This window comes from Triticum urartu, chromosome 6 (assembly GCF_003073215.2).
Source record: "Triticum urartu cultivar G1812 chromosome 6, Tu2.1, whole genome shotgun sequence".
NCBI lineage: Eukaryota > Viridiplantae > Streptophyta > Magnoliopsida > Poales > Poaceae > Triticum > Triticum urartu.
Genome location: NC_053027.1, coordinates 313,056,587 through 313,079,392, shown reverse-complemented (window position 1 = coordinate 313,079,392; position 22,806 = coordinate 313,056,587).

Here is a 22,806-nt window from a genome sequence, read left to right as displayed (position 1 = left end):
CCGGCAACGCATATGTGCAGTACCCTCCTGAGGCCAACCCCAAGAAGAAGAAGAAGAAGCTACTCTGCATTGGTCCTCAAGGGAGCGGCGCCTCCAGCGGCGCCACCTCAGGATCTGCGCCCGCGCCTGGGGTGCCTCCCTTCCTCGCATAGGGAAGCGTGCCCGACGCCTTCCTCGGGCAGGGCTCAGGGGCTCCCTTCTGGAGGGCCTCAGACCTGGCCAACATCACGAGGGAGGCGCTCGGGCACCACGTGGAGGCGTGCTTCGCAGCACGTTTCCCTTAGGAGGACACCGGGCGAGGAGCGCATGGCGCTCAGGAGTTCATCGTCAAGACCGCTCAGGAGCTTCAGGAAGCAACGGCAATACGCGGCGACCGCCGCCCACCTGGCGCTACTCCCCATCCAAGTGAGGGTGGAGAGCTGCGCGTCTGCATCGACATCCCGGGGCTCAACAGGGCCGCATCTCAAGAGCGCTTCTGGCCTTCGCGTGCTGGACGGTGTGAGGGTCCGCCTCACAGCTACGTTTGCATGTGGTTCGGCCTGCTGAGTGTGGCGCCCGCCTTCCAGTGCAACCTGCGGAGCATCCTAGCAGGTCAGGAGGCCAGGCATCACGCAGTCTTAGCGGAGATGGAGACGGTCCTCAAGAGGCCACCAGAGCCTCCAGAGCCTCCCGAGGCTCTGGGTCTTGACGGCTCGTGAGGAGCGACTTCTTCATCACGTGTCTTCAGCTACCCCAACACTCCTTCGACAACCAAACCAGGTGACATTTTCCAAGTTTATTTAGCTGGGAGCGCCCCCTGGGCTGCATCATTCCCAGGCCGCGTGGGTCTGTCCCCGCGGCACGTATCCACCTGCATCTTTAGTTCACCCTGCCGGGGCGCCCCTCGGGCTGCATCATCCCCAGGCCGCTCGGTTCTGACCCAGTGGCATGTATCGTTCTTGCATTTACCTAAGCCAGTCTGCTTCTCATGCGTAATCTATCTATGGTCATCAGCGCCTGCTCGATTATCCCCAGCCACGGGAACCTCTCATGCCGGCACGGCGCTTGCGCTTGAGTTCGTCCCTGCAACACTGACAAATCTGAGCGGTCGAGCTCTTGCTCGTGGCACGCTCGCACACGCCACCTCACCAGGCCCTCAGTGCCTTCACCACCTTGCGAAACAACCAGTGGCGGACCAGCAATCACCATGGCAATTTGTGCCCTTCCTCGCGCTAACTTGCAGGAACCTCCTGAGGACTACATCGGGCGGTATCATGGGCTCTCTCTCTCTCTTCTCCCATGCAATTCGCTTGCGCGTTAAAAGGGGGGCTCCTGAGCATTGTGACTTAGGAGCTCTTACTGGCTCTCCAGCCCTCACCCACTGGCCTTGACCACGGCATCGCGACCTGGCGTACCAGCGATGGCTGAGCTCACTCGAGGGCCGGGACCTGAGGACGTAGAGCACACAGAAGAGCATGGAGAAGAGGAGGAGGCTCACACGGGCCTAACCTAGCTACTCGACAGCGGCCGATGCACAAGTCTGGCGCAACACGAGGAACCAGCTTCGGAATGCCAAGATAAGTCTCGCGCCTGGATCAACCCAGCGCTACGGAATAAGATCCTCGCCTTTCGCTGCCCTGCTGCGGCAGCATCGCCTCCCTTTCCCATCCTCGGGTAGCTGCTTGCATGCTAAAGGGGACCTCTTGAGCATCGCGCCTCAGGAGCTCTTATTGGACCTCGAGCCACTCACCTCCTAGCCTTGACCACGCCATCGCGACCTGGCATACCAGCGACGGCTGCAGCCTGCCTGGGGACCGGGACCTGTCGGCGTAGAGCACCAAGCTGCCGCGGGATTGGAAAGGGGAGACCGAGCCTTAGCAGGATACGCGTTCGCAAGTTTTTATATAAAGGATAATATCAACAAAAGACACCGCAGACCCTTTACATGCCCCCACGGGGTCCGTTTCAATTCCTCGCATGGAACAAAAGGAGGGAGTTCCTATCTACACGTGCCTAACGTCGCCGACGCCATCATCAACAGTGGGCCTCTGGAGGTCGGTGCCAACCCCATCCAGATCAGCGACGGCGGCGGCCGGATGCTGCAGCCTCGCTCCGGGCACGGTGAGAGCTCGGGGGCACGTAGCTATCGTCGCTTGTCTCCGAAGTCTCGGCAAGCTCGGGAGAGTCGCTGGACCACCAGGAGTCACCATTGTCGCTGGAGGAGCTGTTGCGAAGCCCGGCGGCAGGCTCAACATTGGCCGCTGCGCCGTCCTGACGACCCCCTTCGGGGCAACACTCCAAGCGGCGGCCTTCCTGGTCGAAGACCTTGAAGAACATCGTGGAGGCGCCGTCGAACTTGAAGTGGATGGCGACGGCGCCTTCCGCACGGCAGACTCGGGCGACCTTGCCCCACCCGTGAGTCATGAAGATATTCCCAGAGGAGACGGCTTCAACCTCCGCTCCAGTCACCGAGGCATCGCAGTCGGTGTGTTGCAACCAAAGCTCGAGGGGGGCCCCCAGCAGCGAAGAATTGCGGGAAACGAATCCAAGTGCGCGGAGGCATCGCCGCCCACAGCACGAACTCGCGCGAGGAGTGTGCGGCATGGACCCCTGGGGCGATGGCGTGCGTCGCCGCGGCGCGGCGACCATGGCCCTGGCGCGGGCGACGGTGTTCGTCGCCCCTCCCTGCGGAACCCGCAACTTGGGCATACGAGGGCAACGGATACCCGGGAGGTGGCTGCTCGTACCATGGCCGCGACACTTCCGGCCTCACGATGATGTCGCGACGATGAGACAGCCTCTTCTTCGGCGGGAGTGGCTCGGGCTCGTTAAGGGGAGTCTTTCCCTTTTCCGCGGCCGAGAACCTCCATATCGGCGCCATGGTCAATGCAGCGAGCAGTGAAGCGAGGAAGAAGAAGGAGCGGGAGAAGCAAAGGAATAGATGGGTGACAGGGGCTCCGCTCCCCTCTTCCCATTCATAGCCAAGGGGAGGTCAACTGCCGAGCTCCACAATCTAAGGTAATAATGATCTTCTCTGCATGCAGCAAGGACTCGTCAAGTCGGGCAGTTATCGAGGCAGCGTGGGGAAGCGGAGACACCCACGTCCAATCAGTCGCCCGCACCAACCATGGCCGCATGCTTTTGGGGCCCACGGTGCTCCGCACTTGCCCTTTGGCTTCGCCTCGAAGCCAAGCCCGAGTGCGCCTTGGGCCCGGGGGCTACTGTTGGCATTCTGGGAATGGGGGTCCCCAGACTTGCCTGCTCGCGGCCCACAGCGTGGCTCCACCAGCGGCCCTGTATGGCCCATCTTCACCAGCAAACACTCAAGACCCTCGCGAGGGGCCAAGCCTCGCGTGGCGGACAACGCAAGACCTCCTCAGGGGCGGCCTCACCAGGCTGGCTTGTGAGGGGCGGAGAGATCAAGGCTAGGGACACCTCGCGAGGTTTGTGTGATGCAAGCCATGACAACTGGAGCCAGGCAGGCGCCAGCTCGTAGTGTCCTCGTTTCCTCTTTGGTGCTAAAGAGGCAAGCGCAACCGAGGAGCCCCGAGGCAGCAGGCAAAGGTTTCCATATCGGTGCAACACGACCAAGACCAGCAGGACAGAGGTCACCGTGGAGCCCAAGACGGCATCACCACCAGAGCCTTTGGCAGACAAAGACTACTTTTATCAGGATAGCTTGTACTAGTTGTCCCCCTTCAGATTGGCCGTTGTGGGATCCCTTCCCGCCTAATATTTGCGAAGAGGACCCGTGCCTCTATATATAGGACTAGCCACCACCGTAGAAAAGGGGAGACATCGGAGATCGCTCATCTTGGACTAGATCCATTCCACCAAAGCCACCACACTCACCAAGCACAAGAGCACCTCTCCTCAGACGCTGTTATTCCCTTGTAACTATTCATCCTCAGCCCAAGAGGAAATACACCACACCACACTGGAGTAGGGTATTACACCACATTGGTGGCCAGAACCAGTATGAACTCTTGCGTCTTGTGTTCTTTGGGTCCATCAAGCTAGGTCGTGAGATCATGGTGTGTGCGAGCTAGAGGGGGAGAGATCTTCGTGCACACCCCAGTATTCGAACCTCAAGGGTTTTGCCGGAACCCGAAATCTGACATCGCTAGCGCCAGCACGGTTGGCGATGCCGGACATCCGACCGCGCCCTTGCCTCCTCCCGGGGGCGTAGGTGTAGGCGTTGCTCCTCACGGTCCCAATCGAGCACCACCCTACAGCCACCAGGGAGGTGCACCGAGCTCGGTGGCGTGGGGAACATGGCGCCTCGGCGGGGGTTCCAGAGAGGCAGCTCAGGAAGCATATGTGCCCCGCATGGTGGATCAGGAGTACATGCCAGAAGACGACCCCTGCTTGTTCCTCGAGCCGGGCTAGGAAGAAGAGATGCTGGAAGCTGAGGCCTTCCATGAGCCACCCAGGAGCCTCACCGACCCCGCCAACGACAACCACTGCAGGGTAACACTGGTATCTCAGGAGCAGGCTTACGCTAACCATGGGTCGCAGGTGGACCAGGCCGCAACAGCGGACGGCGACACTAGCACGGCAGCCCCACTCCAGTCAGGGGCAGTGCACTGGGGGCTACACGAAAGGGGTCCGGAGCAAGGCCCTCCCACATGTCACGCGAGGCAAGGTGTCGTCCGGAGGTAGGTCCTCTACCGGGGAGGCGCCGGCGAGCCCTCCCCCCGGCAGAGGGTCCGTCGTTGCCGAGGGCGCCACTAGTGTCCCCTTTGCCCCTTTGGCATCGTCCTGGTTTCCGGACGCCCCAGTGGTGGTCGAGGGTGGCCCAAGGCGGGGCCCTCGTCTGGCGATATGAAGCAAGGCTCATGCCTGTGAAGGTCTCCGCCCGTGACACTCTCACATAATAATGAGTGGAGCTGTACACGCCCCGGAGTCTCTGAAGAGCCACTCGATTTGTCGTCTTTTGGATTTGAACTCGTAGTCGTATTTTTATTGACAAAGCATGGGGGCATCTTTTCTCGTTCACGCTGGTTTCTTGAGTTTTCTGGCTCCGTGCCTTGCTTCGAGGCCAGCGCCTACTGCCCCTCCCTTGCGAGCGCCTCACGAACGGGGGCTGGGCGTGGTATGCGCGTGCATCTCACCGTGATCTAACGCTTGCCTATCGCAAGGCCCTCTCGGGCGGACCAGCGGGCTCCTCAGAAGCCCGAAACCTTGCGAGCCCGTGGAGGACTCCCCTCGAGAGAACTACACATCAACAACTACAAGGCCAGTCCGAGGCCCGCCTGGACCGAGGTAAGTTATACAGCAAGCTCGTGGAGGAACTGGAGAACCCACAAAAGTACGCCTTGAGTCTGGCTCAGGAAGTAAAACAATAGTCTGTTTACATGAGGGGCTCCCCCCCAAATGCACTTACATCTTCAGGGGCCACACCAAAGCTTTTGTGTGCAGGTTCTAAACAAAGAGCGCGAGCTCAATCGGACATGTCGCTCGCATCATCTTCTGAATATCTCTCGGACATGCTGCCGGCGTCATCGCCAGTGTCGTCTTCACCATCATCGACCACATCGCCTCCATCCACCATGTCCACCACTGCGTCATCGCCGGTAGCGAAAGCTCTGACCAGAGCATCCACATTATCATCCACCCAGCGCGCCAGGTTGTCCCGGATAGCTCCGGGAACTGGGGCGATGGTGGCGTCGAAGTCGAAGTTGGGGTCGGCATTCTGAAGATGGCTGAAGACGCGGGAGAATGCACGCCCAAGGAGGCCTCGGCTCTTTTCGTCCACAAGCTCGCGAGCCCTCTCGGCCCGGTCCTCCAGGCGCGTCACGACATCCATGAAGAAGCGGAGGTGGCTGGCGTAGTCTTCTGCGTGGGGATGAGGGGCGTGTTCATCACAAATGGCGCCTAGCGCCCGGTTGGCCCTCGTCCTGAGGTCTCGAAGCATGTGGTATGCTCGCGCTGCAACGTCTATTGGCGGATCGCCTCCTCCCTGATCTGCTGCATGAGGGGCTCAACAGCGATAACTCGCTGCCAAAGCGAGGCCAGTTTAGCACGGGCAGAGGCCAACTTGGCCTGCACAGAGACCAAGGCAGCTGTAGCGGCCTTCTCGTGCTGCTCCGCCTCAGCCAACCTTGACCTGAGGGCAGTGGACCTGCCCTCAGCTTTAGCTTCCATGAGCTTCAACTTCAGGTCGTACCTATTGGCAAGATCAGTGCGAGCCTCCACCACCTTGTGGTCCACTTCCTCCTGGATCCTGGCCTCGCGCGCGCTAGCGGCATCTTCCGCTTGAGCAACCTGACGCTCCCTAGTCTCCAACCGCTCAAGCTCGAGGCTGCGCTCTGTGGCCTCCAGCATTAGCGCTTCCTCGCGCTTCAAGATCTCTTCCTCCTTGGACGGTGCCCCCTTCATCGACGCCAAGGTAGCTCTACGCGCCTCCACTTGCTGCTCTAGGGAGGCATTCAGGGTCTGTAGATCCTGCGTGCGCTTCTCGGTGACCTCGCGGCGGTGGAATGCCTCCCTGGCCTCCTCCAAGGCTCGGGCGCTGGCCTCACGCGAGATCGTGAGGGATGCCTCGGCTTTCGCATTGGCGTGCTCACGCTGGAGGCGCCCATGGTTGATGGCCACCTTCAATTGACACCATTCATCCACTAGCCGAAGACCCTCAGTTTCAAGGCGGGCATCACGAGGTCTTCCCCAAGCCGGCTCAGCGCACCCATCGCTTCCCGGAAAGCTCGTGACGGACAGCACCCCGCCTGTGCACAAGCTCGAATGCACGACCGGGTCCGTCTTCCACGCCGGGTGTCATTGAAGAGGTTTGAGGTGGCACGCCTCCTCCCAGCAGGGGGCTGGAGGCCGACGCCTTCACAGTCAACCTTCGGGCCCAGACGTGGGCCCGGAGGGGTGGAGGCTCGTTACCCAAAGGAGAGGCTAGAGCCGAGGCCACCCAGCTGCGGTCAATAACCACAGGAGGAGCCCTTGGCACACTTCCCTCATCCCAGGCAAGGCCGAGAAGGACGGACAGCAAGAACGCGGGGTCCAGACTCCAAGCCGGCGTGCTTGCCTCTCTGGCCGACCCCGCACCAAGTACGACAGGCTAGCTTGGGACGCTCAAGGTCAGCAGAGGACTCGAAGCAGGAGGAGGTTGCTTCTCGGGAGACTTCGTCGCCTTAGCGGAAGGGACCCTAAGAAACCATAGTCATGAGGGGAAGCAGTACTCGAGAAATTACAAAGATAAGGTACTCACTCGTTAATAGCAATGTACTTCCTCTGCTTCAATGGTTGGAAGGCGTCACCACTGCAGCTTGGAGACCTCCTCCTCTTGCGGAGCGCCGTGAAGTTTGGTCGGAGCCGGCCGAAGCCCTGGGCACAGTCACCAAGGCCGGGCACGGATGGTGTGACTCCTGAGGAGGCGACCTCAGGGGTGCTGGACCGTGCGGAGACCTCGGTACTCGCCTCGTGGTGGTTCACCGGGGTCTCGGGAGCCCCGGCCTCAGGAGCGTCAGACTGCGTCGTACCCCAGGCCGCTTCCTCAGGATGGCTCTCCAGGGTCCTGGAGGACGACACCTCAGGAGTCCCGAGTGGTGCCGGCTCCTCAGCAGCAGCGTCACCATCGCTCGGCAGCGACCACCCCCTTGCGCCCGCTCCTGGGGCGGGCATCGCGCTCACAGCAGGCAGGGGGGCCATGAAGACAGGGCTCTCGTGAGGCCCTTCAAGGCCAACTAGGCGTAGTCCCCATTCGTCGAAAAGGGGCATATGCTTCACAAACTCCACCTTGTTTGAGCAGCAAAACAGGAGGTAGCCCTCCTCCGGCAGGTCAGCTGGCGTCGGGTCGCCAGTCAGGAGCTCAAGCACCATGCGCCGCGCCTTAGGAGGAAGGGCCGGGGCCTGAAGCCTCATGTGGTCCTCGTAGCCAGAGAAGGTCCACATCTGCCGGGAGTGGCGCTGAAGCGGAGCGATGCGGCACCTGATGAACTCCTTCACCACCATGGGCACCGTCACTCCGAGGTCCTTCAGCCTGGCAAGCCGGAGCCAGACATGGGCGAGCCACCGATCGGTGAGCTTTGCGTGCCCCCAACCGGAGCTCGGAGCAACTGGAATCCGGGGGAGCAGCAGCAGGGGGCTGAGCACGCCAATGTCCACGAACACCCACCTCTTCCTGAAGCCTCTGATGACCGGCGAGAGATCAAAGTCAATCCCCGAGCCGGCCTTCGCCGCGACGGCCTGGAGGGATACACACCCTGAGTGCTCGAGAGGATCTGCCAGGTGCAGCGAGAAGAAGTGGCGAAGTAGGGCGATGGAAGGGGCAATGCCCACCATGGCTTCGCAGACGAAGGCAAAGACAACAAGGAGGATGATGGATTGGGGATTGAGATGCAGCGCGTTGATCTAGTAGTGCGAGAGCACCGCATTGAAGAAATTGCAGAAGGGGGGAATCAAGCGTGCCCAGAGTGCGTGAAGATGGATGGGGACCTCAGTGGCCGTCCTGTCGACTTCGGCGCGGGAAGCAGGCCAGGCCACCATCGCCCCCACTCATTGAAATCGGCTGCAAGCGTCGGGCGCACCTTGCCCATCGCCTCTTGGTTGAGCACCACCGACCGCTCGATGGCGGGCTCGAAGGTCGGCATCACGGGGGCCGAGGTACGGGACTCCTTCTTTCCCCTCTTCTTCCGACTTGGTGCCATGGCGGCGGGGGAGTTGGTGTCAGATTGGACCCGGGGAAGAGATCTGCTGCTTTCGAAAGATGAGGGAGCGGCGAAGAGTGCTGCCTGTAAAGGAGACAGAGCTATGAAGACGACGGTGGTTGCCTAGCCAGGTGGAAATCGAGGCTGTGTGGGGAAGTGGAGGCACCCACATCCCGTCAGTTGCCATGCGTCAATCAAGGCCGCAGGTTATTGGGGCCCACGGCGCTCCGCACTTGCCCCTTGGCTTCGCCGCGAAGCCAGGTACGAGCGCGCCTTCGTCCCGGGGGCTACTGTCGGCGTTCTGGGAACGGGGGTACCCAGACTTGCCTGCCTGCGGCCTAGGGCGTGGCTCCACCAGCGGCCTGGTACGGCCCATCTTCATCAGTAAACACTCAAGACCCTCGCGAGGGGCCAAGCCTCGCGAGGCAGACGACACAATACCTCCTCAGGGGCGGCCTCACTAGGCTGGCTCGCGAGGAGCGGAGAGATCAAGGCAAGGGCCACCTTGTGAGGTTTCCGTGACGTGAGCCATGATGACCAAAGCCAGGCGAGCACCAGTGGGCGCAAAGTACTAGTTACCTCTTTGGTGCTAAAGAGGCAAGCACAGGCAAGGAGTCCCAAGGAATCAGGGAAAGGTTTCCATATCGGTGCAACGAGACCAAGACTAGCAGGACAGTAGGACGAAGGTCATCACGGAGCCCACGACGGCGTCACCACCAGAGCCTTTGGCAGGCGAAGACCACCTTTTGTCAGGATAACTTGTACTAGTTGTCCCCCTTCGAATTGGCCATTGTGGGATCCCTTCCCGCCTAATATTTGGGAGGAGGACCCGGGCCTCTATAAATAGGACCAGCCACCACCATAGAGGGGAGAGGGAACCTCATCAGATCTGGAGAGGAACTAGACCATCCACACACGCACAAGCTCATCGAGCTCAAGAACACCTCTCCTCAGGAGGCCGTTCTTCCCTTGTACTTGTTCATCCCCGGCCTACAAGGCAATCCACCACACCACACTAGAGTAGGGTATTATGATACGTCCATTTTGCATCATGCTTTTATATTGATATTTATTGCATTATGGGCTGTTATTACACATTATGTCACAATACTTATGCCTATTCTCTCTTATTTTACAAGGTTTACATGAAGAGGGAGAATGCCGGCAGCTGGGATTCTAGGCTGGAAAAGGAGCAAATATTAGAGACCTATTCTGCACAGCTCCAAAAGTCCTGAAACTTCATGGAAGACGTTTTCAGAATATATAAAAAATATTCAGTGGAAGAGATTCACCAGGGGGGCCACGCCCTGCCCACGAGGGTGGGGGCGCGCCCTACCCCCCTGGGCGCGCCCCCTACCTCGTGGGCCCCCTGGTGGCCCTCCGGTGGCCATCTTCTGCTATATGAAGTCTTTCGATGGGAAAAAAAAATAAACCATCTTCTCAGACGAAACTCCGCCACCACGAGGTGGAACCTTGGCGAAACCAATCTATGACTCTGGCGGAGCTGTTCTGCCGGGGAAACTTCCCTCCGGGAGGGGGAAATCATCGCCATCCTCATCACCAACGCTCCTCTCATCGGGAGAGGGCAATCTCCATCAACATCTTCATCAGCACCATCTCCTCTCAAAACCCTAGTTCATCTCTTGTACCCAATTCTTGTCTCCAAGTGTGGGATTGGTGCTAGTAGGTTGCTAGTAGTGTTAATTACTCCTTGTAGTTGATTCTAGTTGGTTTAATTGGTGGAAGATCATATGTTCAGATCCTATATGCATATTAATACCCCCTGATTATGAACATGTTTATGCTTTGTGAGTAGTTACGTTTGTTCCTGAGGACATGGGAGAAGTCTTGCTATTAGTAGTCATGTGAATTTGGTATTCGTTCTATATTTTGATGAGATGTATGTTGTCTCTCCTCTAGTGGTATTATTTGAACGTCGACTACATGACACTTCACCATTATTTGGGCGTAGAGGAAGGCATTGGGAAGTAATAAGTAGATGATGGGTTTCGAGAGTGACAGAAGCTTAACCCCTAGTTTATGCGTTGCTTCGTAAGGGGCTGATTTGGATCCATATGTTTCATGCTATGGTTAGGTTTACCTTATACTTTTGTTGTAGTTGCGGATGCTTGCAATAGAGGTTAATCATAAGTGGGATGCTTGTCCAAGTAAGGACAGTACCCAAGCACCGGTCCACCCACATACCAAATTATCAAAGTACCGAATGCGAATCATATGAACCTGATGAAACCTAGCTTGACGATATTCCCATGTGTCCTCGGGAGCGCTTTTCTCTGTATAAGAGTTTGTCCAGGCTTGTCCTTTGCTACAAAAAGGATTGGTCCACCTTGCTGTACCTTATTTACTTTTGTTACTTGTTGCTCGTTACAAATTATCCTATCACAAAACTATCTGTTACCACTTGTTTCAGTACTTGTAGAGAATACCTTGTTGGAAACCGCTTATCATTTCCTTCTACTCCTCGTTGGGTTCGACACTCTTACTTATTGAAAGGACTACGATAGATCCCCTATACTTGTGGGTCATCATATTACACCACAACGGTGGCCCGAACCAGTATAAACTCTTGTGTCCCTTGTTGCTTGGGTTTGGCAAGCTAGGCTTTGAGATCGTTGCGAGAGTGTGAGCTAGGGGGAGAGAGATCTTCGTGCACACCCCAGTGTTCGAACCTCAAGGGTTTTGCCGGAACCCGTAATCCGACAAAATGGAATTCATAATATATATTAATTGTTCATTAGTTCATCACATAATATATATATATATAATATCATCACATATACGTGATGATACTTAACTACGAGGTACAATGCATAAAATTCAAAATGAACAATACTAAAACTAATAATCCCTCCTAGGGCAGTATTCTGGCAGCCCATCGCCAGCAACTCCCTAGTGTGCGGCGTCTTCCCAGCGCGGTGGCAATACTCTGCCTCCTCCGCCTCATAGCGCTTGACATACCGATCTGCCTCTTGCTGGCGGACGAGCACGAACAATCTTGCCATTTTATTGGGCGCCCACCAGAGCTCCTCGTCCATGGCACGCTGGAGCTTATCGGCCCACCTCCACGCAGCAATGAGGCGCCTAGCGCCTTTGACCTTCCTCGCGACGACGACGCGCCCGCCCCCAAAGCTCCACCGCCTCCTTTTTACAGGCGGCATCGCGGGCTTCATAGGCCGCCTGGTACCTGGCTTCCTCCTCCGCCATCTCTTCTTGAATGCCACTTGTCTGGCTTTCTTAGCCGGCGGCAACGACTTCCACAGACAAAGACTATACTAGCCCCAAAACAAATCCAAAGTTGGGGGTCCGGCGCAACCTCGTCCGGTGGCGCGTAGGAGTCCTCGTCGCTGCTCTTCGACTGAGCGTCCTCGAGGGGCGGCGACTCCTCGTCGGCGCGTGGGCAGATCGGCGACGCCATGGCAGAGATTTGAGAGAGAGAGAGAGAGGAGGATGTAGATCAGAATGCAGGCGGGACGACGTGATCAAGGTAGTAATTATTGACGGCCAAAATCTAGATGGACGGGTGTCGGTGTCAAAACCGGCGGATCTCGGGTAGGGGGTCCTGAACTGTGCGTCTAGGATCGATGGTAACAGGAGACGGGGTACACAATGTTTACCCAGGTTCGGGCCCTCTCTATGGAGGTAATACCCTACTTCCTGCTTGATTGATCTTGATGAATATGAGTATTACAAGAGTTGATCTACCATGAGATCTTAATGGCTAAACCCTAAAATTCTAGCCTGACTATGACTATGAGGATATATCTACGAACCTAGCCCTCCAGTTTATATAGACACAGGAGGGATCTAGGGTTACACAAGGTCGGTTACAAAGAAAGGAATATTCATATTTGGTCACCAAGCTTGCCTTCCACGCCAAGGAGAGTCCCATCCAGACATGGGTAGAGTCTTCAGTCTTCGTATCTTAATGGCCCATCAGTCTAGCCCGTATCCAATAGGTCGGACGACCGAGGAACCCTTAGTCCAGGACTCCCTCAGTAGCCCCCGAACCAGACTTCAATGACGAGGTGTTTGGCGTGCAGATAGTCTTCGGCATTACAAGGCGGATTCCTCCTCCTATGACTTTAAAGTGATGTATTCGGCTTTCCATTTAATGTCGTACCCCTCGACTTCCGCGCCTTCCTGACTTCAGCTTCCACGTGTCGAGTGAATACAAGAGGTCGGGGTATTTTTACATTTACCACCCTGACCGTACCGGAAAGGTGCGCATTTAAAGAGAATAGATCTGAGATCCCTTCCAAATCCCACGGAAAAAATCCTCAGAGCTTGCGGAGCAGAACCACCCCAACATGGCTAGCGCTCCTAGCTCTTCCTCTCATCCCCACAACTCCAAAAAGGGTGATTGGGAGAGATGTTCTGTATCTCATAGTCAGCTGGTGAAGCTGCAAACACAGGGCTTTCTTCCTCCCGCGGATTTGGTCCCCGTACGAGCAGGGATGACGTCCTTCAATGGCGGGGCTCAAGCGGAGAACTTCCCCAATCCGTCCAGGGGGAACGAGTATGCTTTGTCCCCTTCTTGTTAAGAGGTGTCGGATTTCCGATCCATTCCTTCCTCCGGGGTCTGTTGGAGTATTATGGCCTCCAACTGCACAGTCTCACTCCCGCCTCCATCCTGCATATTGCGGGTTATGTCGCTCTATGCGAGCTATTCCTGGGCTGTGAGGCCCATTTCGATTTATGGAGAAGATTGTTTTGCCTCGTCCGTCGTAATCAAGGAGGGTCAATATTTGAAGTGGGGGGAGCCAAAGTGTGGCACATCGCCGGAACCGGATACTTGTCCGGCACGCCAAAGAAGTCCTCCGAAGAGTGGCCTTCCGAATGGTTCTATATCGACGATGTCGCTCTTCTCGACCCAGTCCGTATGGGCCTCCCCGAATTTTCAAGCGCTCCATTGAAGAAACGCCATAGCTGGCGTCCTCGGAGCCTCGAGGAAGAGGATAGCACAGAGGTCAGTCAGCTGCTGGGCAAGATTAAGATGCTCGCCCAGTCCGGATTGTCAATAGTCGAGGTAATGGCGATCTCCATAGCGCGGGTGTCCAACCACTCAAATACAGAGGGCTACCCATGGGGCACTACAATGGGGAAGACGACGCCTCATGCTGCGGTCAGAAGGGCCCAAAGACCCCCACCGCTCTGGCTAAAATATTGGCCGAACTATATAGATGGGAGAAGGAGGAGTTCACCCGTCTCCAATATCGAGACGGATTTTCCATGTATAATCCTCCTAGCTGGGTAAGCTCTAACTCCACTATTTTACTCCTCTCCCTGAATTATCTTTGACGGGCAGTATCCTATCCACTCATAATAGGAATGGCGAAAGGCTGTCGAGGGGATCCATGACCCTGCCCCTCAGCCGGAGAATCACAACCGGGATCTTGACCCCAGATATGAAGAAGATCCGGACATATTTGTGGAGCTCAAGGATGGAATATTCTATCAGACAAGCTATGACGGTACGGATGTACCTATCATCGCCGATTACCCCGGCCTCCTTCCTGCTTCGCATGTAAGTAATTTAAAAGGCACTTTATTCGAAAGAGATCCCTTACTATGCCTCACCCACCACACTATTCCGTGTTCCGAAGGGGAGGCGCTCAGCACCGCAACATGCACCAGAAGCATTTCCAAGGAGAGCAGCGCCCACGCCTGGCACATCTTCGAAGAGGAAGGCAAATGATAACACGGCAGAACCCTCATCAAAGAGGTAAGGATTTTCTTTTCAAGAATACCCTTTCTGATCGTCACATCAAATTGTAATGCCATTCGCCGCATTCTATCAGGAAAAGTATCCGCAGGACTGTGTCCGGGGATCCGGCCGGACGTGCCTCCACTAGTCAGGTTCCGGACCCTACCCAAAGGACGGGGGCTGACATGGGAGTGGCGCCGAAATGTCCTTCCACAGAGGATTCAGACGACATGTCCGTCACGAACTCTGAAGTGGAGAGCGCTATGAATCATCGTCGTCGGAGGGTCGTTCTTCGTAACCTCGGTTTTTCAAAAGAGGCATTTGATGCCTTCTATTCGGCCGATGCGTACATCCGAGCTGCTCGGGATGGGCTTGTCAGAGCCACTGTCGGGTGGTAGGTGCGACATATGCCAACGGGTGGCTTATCATTGTGGGAGCCAGTAAGACATCGCCGGTGCCTGGAAACGGGATAAGGCGAAGACATGCACGCCGGCGGATCTTACCCAGCTTCGGGGCTCTCCGTGGAGATAACACCCCTACTGCTGCTCTGCGGGGTCTCCGCATGCTCGCTAGATGAATCAAGTAGCTACACAACGCTCCTTGAGCTGTTTGGGGGGAGGAGGAAGAAGGGCACGGCTAGCCTGCTTCTTCTCCTTATGTGGTGTCTAGAACTAGCAGGGGGTCGAACCCTTTGCATGGGTGCTCCGGGGGGTTTATATAGGCCTACCCCCCGGGGGTACAATGGTAATCCGACTGGGCGCCGGGCCCAGCCGTCTGTGACTGCGCTCGCCGGCTTCTGCGCCGGCGCCGACTGGTGGGTCCCGCCGGCTGCCGGCCCCTTGGTCGATAGGCAGGCCCCACTGTCCAGGGCCTGGTCAGCGGCTGGTTACTGTGGCTCCATCTTGTTAATGTGAGCTTCATCGTGGTAAGTGCGGCTACAGTACCGCCGCCTGTCAGGCGATCGCTGTAGCCTTACCGCGTCTTGTCTCCTTAATGGGGCGTCTTCTTCGAGGGAGGCGGCAAGCCGGCTGCAGGGAGCCGGCTCTGTCTTGGGCCGACTGGCTGGAGGCATGGCCGCCTTCGGGCGTCTCTCTGCTCAAAGGAGCCCACCATTTGTGGGCCACGCTGGCGGCCCGTCGTGGGTGATGCCAGGGTCAGCATGGCAATAGTGCTGCGCCGGACGGGTCATGCCTACCCATACGGCGCACTGTGCCAGGCGTGCTCCGGGATTCAGGGGTGGCAGGCTTTACTGTAGCCACGCCCCGTCGTACCGCCGTCAGGTGGGTGCAAACTTTTGTGGGTACGGTCCGGACCGCTTTATGGGGAGCCGGCTTCTTGGAGTCGGCCTTCTCATGGCCGGCTTCTTGGAGTCGGCCTTCTCATGAGGGCTAAAGTCGGACCGCCTTCTGAGAGCCGGCCTGGGTGGCAGCCAGCAAGGGGAAGGCGGCCCCATGTCTTTGATTCTTGAGAGCCGGGCGGGCTCGTAACTTTTTCAGAAGGGCCAGGGGAAGCCGGCTAGGCTACCCATGGCTATTTACTCCGACAGTAGTCCCTGAAGCTGATCGAGCTCCGAGGCGAGCAGGGGGACGAGAAGCTTGGTCAGCTTCCCATCCTGAAGAGCCGGCTTTGTGGGCGTATGCTGACTTCAATGAGCCCCGCGTCTTATAGGCGGGAGGAGGGGGGACCTGCGTGCTGACCACGGGCTCTCCCGCGGCCACGTGGCAGCGAGATCCTGCGAGCGCATGCGCGCGACGGGACGCCGCCGCAGGCCCGGGCCCGCCACTCGCGAGCCTTGGTCCGGGCGCGGATCTTCCGTGGCCCACAGGGGCCGCTCGCCTTCTCGAGGCAGTTTTGTTTCGCCGTTAAGGCTCAATAATCGCGGGACGTGGGGAGTGGGCACGATCGATCCCCACGCTTCCCCACGCCGCGCCTCCTCGGCTCGCCACGTGAGCCTATAAGTAGGGGGAGGAGGGAGAGCGACAGAGGTTCGCACGCTCTCTCCCGCTCCGCCCCTCCTAACCCTCGTTTCTTCCTCTCGCTGCCGCCGCAGCTTCCCGTCTCAGCGCCGCCGCGTCTCTACACCGCCTTGCTCCCATGGCGTTGTCAAGCTCGTGGGACGGCTCCAACGTCCATGACGACCATGTGGAGTTCCTCCGCCAGACTCGGCGCCTGCCCGGTGCTGACCTTGTACAGGTCCGCCTGGTGCCGGAGAAGGAGATCTCGCCGGCACCGGAGGAGGGCGAGCGGGTCGTCTTCCGCTCGCACTGCCTGCGCGGCTTCGGCCTTCCGGCGAGCGGATTTCTGCGCTCTTTCCTGGAATTCTACAACCTCCAGCCGCATCACCTCACGCCCAATGCGGTGATGCTGCTGTCGGCCTTCGTCTCCCTCTGCGAAGGCTTCTTGGGACTGCTCCCCACGCTGGAGCTCTGGGGAGAGTTCTTCCAGAGCAAGCTCGGCACAGTCGTCGCCGGCGTGCCCGTCCCCTGCGGGGCCTTCATCGCCATGAGGAGGGCGAGCGAGAACAATCCGTTCCCGCCCATCCCCCTGATCCAGTCAGTGAAGGTCTGGCAGAGATCATATTTTTACGTGAAGAACGTCGCCGAGCAAGGGGACTACATCAACCTGCCGGCTTACGTAGCCGGCCCGCCGGCTGGGAGGCAGCCCTCGTAGAGCTTCCGGTCCCGGTCACTGTCTCCGGCCGGGAATGCCGCCATCTCCCGGCTTCGTGTGATGATTCAGTCGGAAGGCCTGCGCGGGGCCGACTTGGTGGCCGCCTTCGTGGAGCGCCGGATCCTTCCTCTCCAAAGCCGGCCCCATATGATGTGTCAGATGAGCGGCCTCTTCGACCCAAGCCGGCTGAGCACATGGGAAATGCCCCACGCGGAGGTGGCGCTCATGGTTAACTACATCGCCAACTGCAAGCTCGTCGGGGACTGGCAATACGGCAAGGTGCCGTATTCTCGCGCCAATCCTCCGCCCGTGGTAAGCTTCTCTCTCTATCTTCTTTTTGTCGTCGGCCGGCTTTATGACGGCCGGCTTCTGACTAGTCGGTTCTTGTGAGCAGAACCCTCTTCTTGCGCTGCCGGCCGGGGTGGAGGGGATTGAGCGTCAGTATGCCCCCGACCGCACGGTGGATGATGTTGACGACCCGGACTTGGGAGCGGCGGCCATGGAAGACGCCGTCGTGGGGGACAACGCCGAGCCCGGAGGCTCAAGGTTCACCGTGAGCTTCGAGGACTGGCCGGACGATTTCGAAGCCGAAGTCGCCCCGCGTCGCCAGCCGGCGGCCGACCATCAGGGCGCGGGCTCGTCCATCGCACCGGCTGCCGGCGGCGCGCAGAAGCGTCGGGCCGCTCCAGGCCTCTTCGGCAGCCGGCCGAAGAAGTTCAAGCCCTCCACCGTGGCGACAAAACGGGACGAGGCGGCCGCGAAGGCGGCCCGCTTCCGCAAGGCGGTGAAGCAGCCTCAGGCGGTTTCAGCGTAAGTCTTCAATTGCCTTGCCACATGCTCGTCATCATTCTCTTTCTCTTCGAATATTCTTCTTAACGTTTTCCTCGCTTGCTGGACAGGGCTCCGCTTTCCCTTGAGCGGGGCCCGGGCGGCTCCGTCGTGGGGCCGGCCGGAGGGTCTTCGAGCTCCCGCCACGTGGACCCCCGTGCCGATCTCAGGGAGGCCACAGAGCGGAACGCCCGCGAAGCGCGGGGGGAGCGCGAGGCGGCGGAGAAGGCGGCCGCCCAGGCGGCGAGGGAGCAGGCCGATGCGGCAGCCAAGGCCCAGACGGAGGCGGCTACCGCGGAGACGGAGGCGGAAAGCTCGCGCACCCCGCCCCCGCTGCTCGCCATCCCTCTCCGAGCCGTAGCCCCTGACACCCCATTGCCTTTGGTGGAGGAGATCGTCCAAGACCCGCCACTGTTGGAGAGGGGGGAGGACCCCGTGGCCTTTGCGAGGAAAGCGCCGCCAGCAGCGCCAACCGGAGCGGGCCAAGGCGGCCAATTGTCAGCGGCGCCGGAGGGGCCGACCGGAGGTGAGCCGGACTCGAGGTGCAGCCGGCGATGGGCCGGCGTGCAGGGGGAGGTGCCGCTCCGCCGGAGTTGCGCCGAGTCGCGGGCGTAGGCCAGTCGACGGAGGATCTGGAGGCGGCCAGCACTGCCACCTCCGAGTGGACTCCCAGCAGGGGAACTGGCGAGCTGAATGTGGCGGCTCAAGGGGTCCGGAGCCGGCTGCAAGCTCAGGCCGCCCTGCTGCAGCAGTTCACCCAGGAGTTCTTGTCAACGCGAGCCACTATCCGGGTGAGTCCTTCGTTCTTGGCCGCTTTGCTTTCTTAATTCCTTCCGTGGGGGCACGTCAGCGCACCCACTGGGTGTAGTCCCCGAGATTCGGGCCGACTGCTGCGCAGTCGGGTCGGATCTTTCTCGATGGATACCTTACTTTGCTTTTTTCTGAACTTTCAGGAATACCACAACCTTCGTGTTGCCGCCTTCAATTCCCAGGCTCGGGAGTTGAGCCGGAGGACCGATGACCTGGTCGACAGCCGAAGTAAGTACTCGATCTTGTCTGTTTCCTGTGGGGGCGCGTTAGCGCACCCACTGGGTGTAGTCCCCGAGATTCGGGCCGACTGCTGCGCAGTCGGGTCGGATCTTTCTTGACGACCTTTTCCTTATTGGTTTGTCTTTTTCTTTGTCTTCAAGGGCCAACGCCGACTTGAGGAAGGAGCTCGGCGAAGCGAAAGCCGCCCTTTATACCAAGGAGGCCGAGTGCGCCGCCTTGGTCCAGGAACGGGATCGCCTAGCCAAGAAGCTGGCCGACCAAGAGGAGAGCCACAAAGCAGCCCTGCAGGCGGCGCAGGAAAGCGAAGCCGCCTTGAAGGCGGAGTATGAGACCCGGCGAGCCCTGGACGAAGGCTTCGGCCGGATCGAGGATTTGATCGATGGTGAGCCACCTTCCTCGACCCTCCCTTGCCCCTTGCCTCCTGGGTTTTTTGACTTATCTTGAGCTGCTGCTCATTTTTTTCTTGCAGATTACTTCCCGGGCTACTCCGCCTTCGCCGCCCAAAGCATTGAGGCCCATCGCGAGGCGCGTCGTCAGGCGGGGGCCAACATCGCGCCGGATGCGAACCGGACGCTCAAGGAGCAGCTCTTGGCCATCTAGGCGCGGTTGCAGCCGGCTCATCGGATGCTTCGTCGGCTCCAACGTGCCGGGGCGCAAGTACTGGCCGCCCTCTGGCCCGGCGAGACGATCCCCCGCACTCCAAGCCGAACTGCCGACTGGCTGGAGGTCGCAGTTGGTCGCTTTGAGGCTTGGAAGGCGTCGGCAGCCCTCCTCGGAGCCGGGTGGGCGTTGGAGTTCGTTCGGGCTTGGTACCCAGGGCTGAGCCTGGACCGGCTGCGTACTTGGCGGATGGAGGCCGACGCGGAGCTGGAGGAGGTGAGGCCGGCTATCGCCCAGCGAGCTTCGACGATCGCCGAGTGCACTGACATCAGCGTTTTCGCACCCGAAATCGATGATGACGGTGTCGCTCAGCCGGAGGAGTGGTTCGGGCTGAACCCGGCGGTGGGCGAGGACTCGGCGGAGGAGATTGCCTCCAGCGACGAAGGCGAGGATGACGAAGAGGAGGACGGCGAAGACGTCGAGCCGGCTGGTGGAACAACCAGCCAACCTCAGGCCGACCGTGCCTCCAGCAACGAGGCGCGTGGAAGCGCGCCCTCTGCGGGAGGTGGCGACAAAGCCGAAGTTCGCCAGCCGGCCGCTCCTTCAGCCGGCACGACCGTCTCCGCCAACCAGTCTGGCTCGTCGGCCGCTCCGCCAGCTTGACCTGCCATCTTTATCTTTCCTGCCTTGTTGTCTTTGAACAATCTTTGTTAAGCTTCGCAGTTCCACCCACTGGGGGTGTATCCAAACTATGTTGAATGTTGGCCTCTCGGAGGTCTTTTTATGTAAATATTATCATGTGTATGTTTGGTTTCCATTCGCATATGCTTTTTTATCCTTAGGCTTTTTTCCTTTGCTGCCTTCCCTCTTTGAGGAGGCAAGTACTTGAGCTTTCTTGGATTGAAGTGAAGTGAATGGAAAACGGCCGGCCGGCTACTCTGGTAGCCAGTCGGCGGTGGGAGAAAAACCGGCTTTTGTTATATTAGTCCGTTAGTCCCTAGCCGTTTTTCGTGTGGGCGCCCGTTCCTGCCTTTAACTCTTGCCAGCCGGACAGCCGGTTCTTCGAACTGCGACTTTTGGCAAGAGAGGGCTTGGGAGCCGGCACACTACTTGTCTGACTGCGGGTAGGACTTCTAACATAACTCCAGTCGGCCAGTCCCCGAGCCGACTAGTCGTACTCGGTGCCGGACGGAATAAGTAAATGACACGACAAGGTCATAAGCATGATACTTTTCATTCATAAATAAGGGATGGCAGTCCCCGAGCCCTCCCCGGGGAGCCTATTGTCTTGTACTTAATACAAAAGTTAGCGCGGTACATATTGCATTTCAACTGTAAAATCTTCGGAGGAGGTTGGCATTCCATGGTCATTCCGACTCCTTGCCGGAGTCGTCTCTCTTGCGCGCCTTCGGCTTCTGTGCGTCGATCAGGTAGTAGGAGTCGTTGCCTAGGGCTCTGCTGATGACGAAGGGGCCTTTCCAAGGGGCTGAGAGCTTGTGCTGGCCGGCTGTTCGCTGGATCAGCCGGAGCACAAGATCGCCCTCTTGAAAAGATCTTGGTCTGACCTTCCGGCTGTGGTAGCGGCGCTAACCCTGCTGGTAGATGGCAGACCGGCTGAGGGCTAACAGCCGGCTTTCTTCCAGCAGGTCGACGCCGTCTTCTCGTGCTTCCTTGGCCTCCGCTTCCGTGTACATGGTTACCCGAGGCGAGTCGAACTCGATGTCAGTTGGGATGACCGCCTCGGCACCATATACAAGGAAGAAAGGGGTGAAGCTGGTTGACTTGTTTGGTGTAGTGCGCAGACTCCAGAGGACAGCCGGCAGCTCATCGAGCCAGCAGCCGGCTGAGCGCTCCAGAGGTACGACCAGTCGAGGCTTGATACCAGAGAGGATGAGGCCATTGGCTCACTCGACCTGGCCGTTTGATTGCGGGTGGGCGACGGATGCTAAGTCCAGCCGGATACCTTGGGCTGCGCAGAAACATGCCAAGGCTCCTTTGGCAAAATTCGTGCCATTGTCGGTGATGATGCTGTGCGGCACGCCGTACCGAGTTGTTATGTCTGCGATGAACGTCACGGCAGTCGGCCCATTCAGCTTCTTGATCGGCTTTGCCTCAATCCACTTGGTGAATTTGTCCACGGTGACGAGCAAATGCGTCATGCCGCCGCGCGCCATCTTGAATGGGCCCACCATGTCCAGTCCCCAAACGGCGAAGGGCCAAGTGAGTGGAATGGTTTTGAGTGCCGAAGCCGGCATGTGTTGCTTGGAGCTGAAGAGTTGGCATCCCTGGCAATGTTTGACTAATTCTTTGGCGTCATCCAAAGCAGTCGGCCAGAAGAAACCATGGCGGAAGGCTTTGGCGACAAGTGATCTTGAGGCCGCATGGTGGCCGCATTCTCCTTGGTGAATGTCTCTGAGGATTGCAATGCCTTTCTCTTGCTCGACGCACCGTTGGAGGACTCCAGTGACACTGCGCTTGAGTAGTTCTCTGTTGACGATTGTGTATGCTCCGGATCGACGTTAGACTTGTCTTGCTTCTGTTTCGTCAGCCGGCAGGTCTTGGTTTACTAGGAAGTTGAGGATGGACTAAGCCCATGATGGAGCCGCGACTTCTTCTACTGCCAAAGTGGCTACTGCCACCAGGGTGGGCGGGCTGGGCGGTGAGGTGCTGGAGTCGGCCGCCGGCTGCAGTGCTAGTGCAGTCCTCGGGCCGGCTACCGCAGTCCCCGAGCCGGTCATGGCAGTCCCCGAGGCGGTTGCCGAAGTCACCGGGCCGGCTACGGGGGTCTTGGGGTCGCCTACTCGGTTCTTCGAGCCAGACCCGGCCGCATCGTGGTCAGGCGGCACGAAGATGGAATCGGACTCTGGAGATGGCTTGATGGACGGCTTGAGGAGGCATTGTAGAGCGACGCCGGTTGGAATTGCTTGCCGAGTAGAGCCTATTCGAGCCAGGGCATCGGCTGGCTCGTTGTCGGCTCGTGGTACATGGAGGAACTCGCATCCTTCAAAGTATCCGCTGAGTTGTTGGACCAGGAAACGGTAGCTCGCCATATTCGCGTCCTTGGCGTCCCAGTCGCCGGATGATTGCTGGACCACCAGGTCCGAGTCGCCATAACATAGGATCCGGCGAATGCCAAGTTCTTTGGCAAGCCGGAGCCCGTGTATGAGCGCCTCGTACTCGGCCACGTTGTTGGAGGCGGCAAAGTGGATCTGTAGCGTGTATCTGAGCTTGTCGCCTTTGGGAGAGGTAAGGACGACGCTGGCTCCCAAGCCGGTGCGCATCTTGGACCCGTCGAAGTGC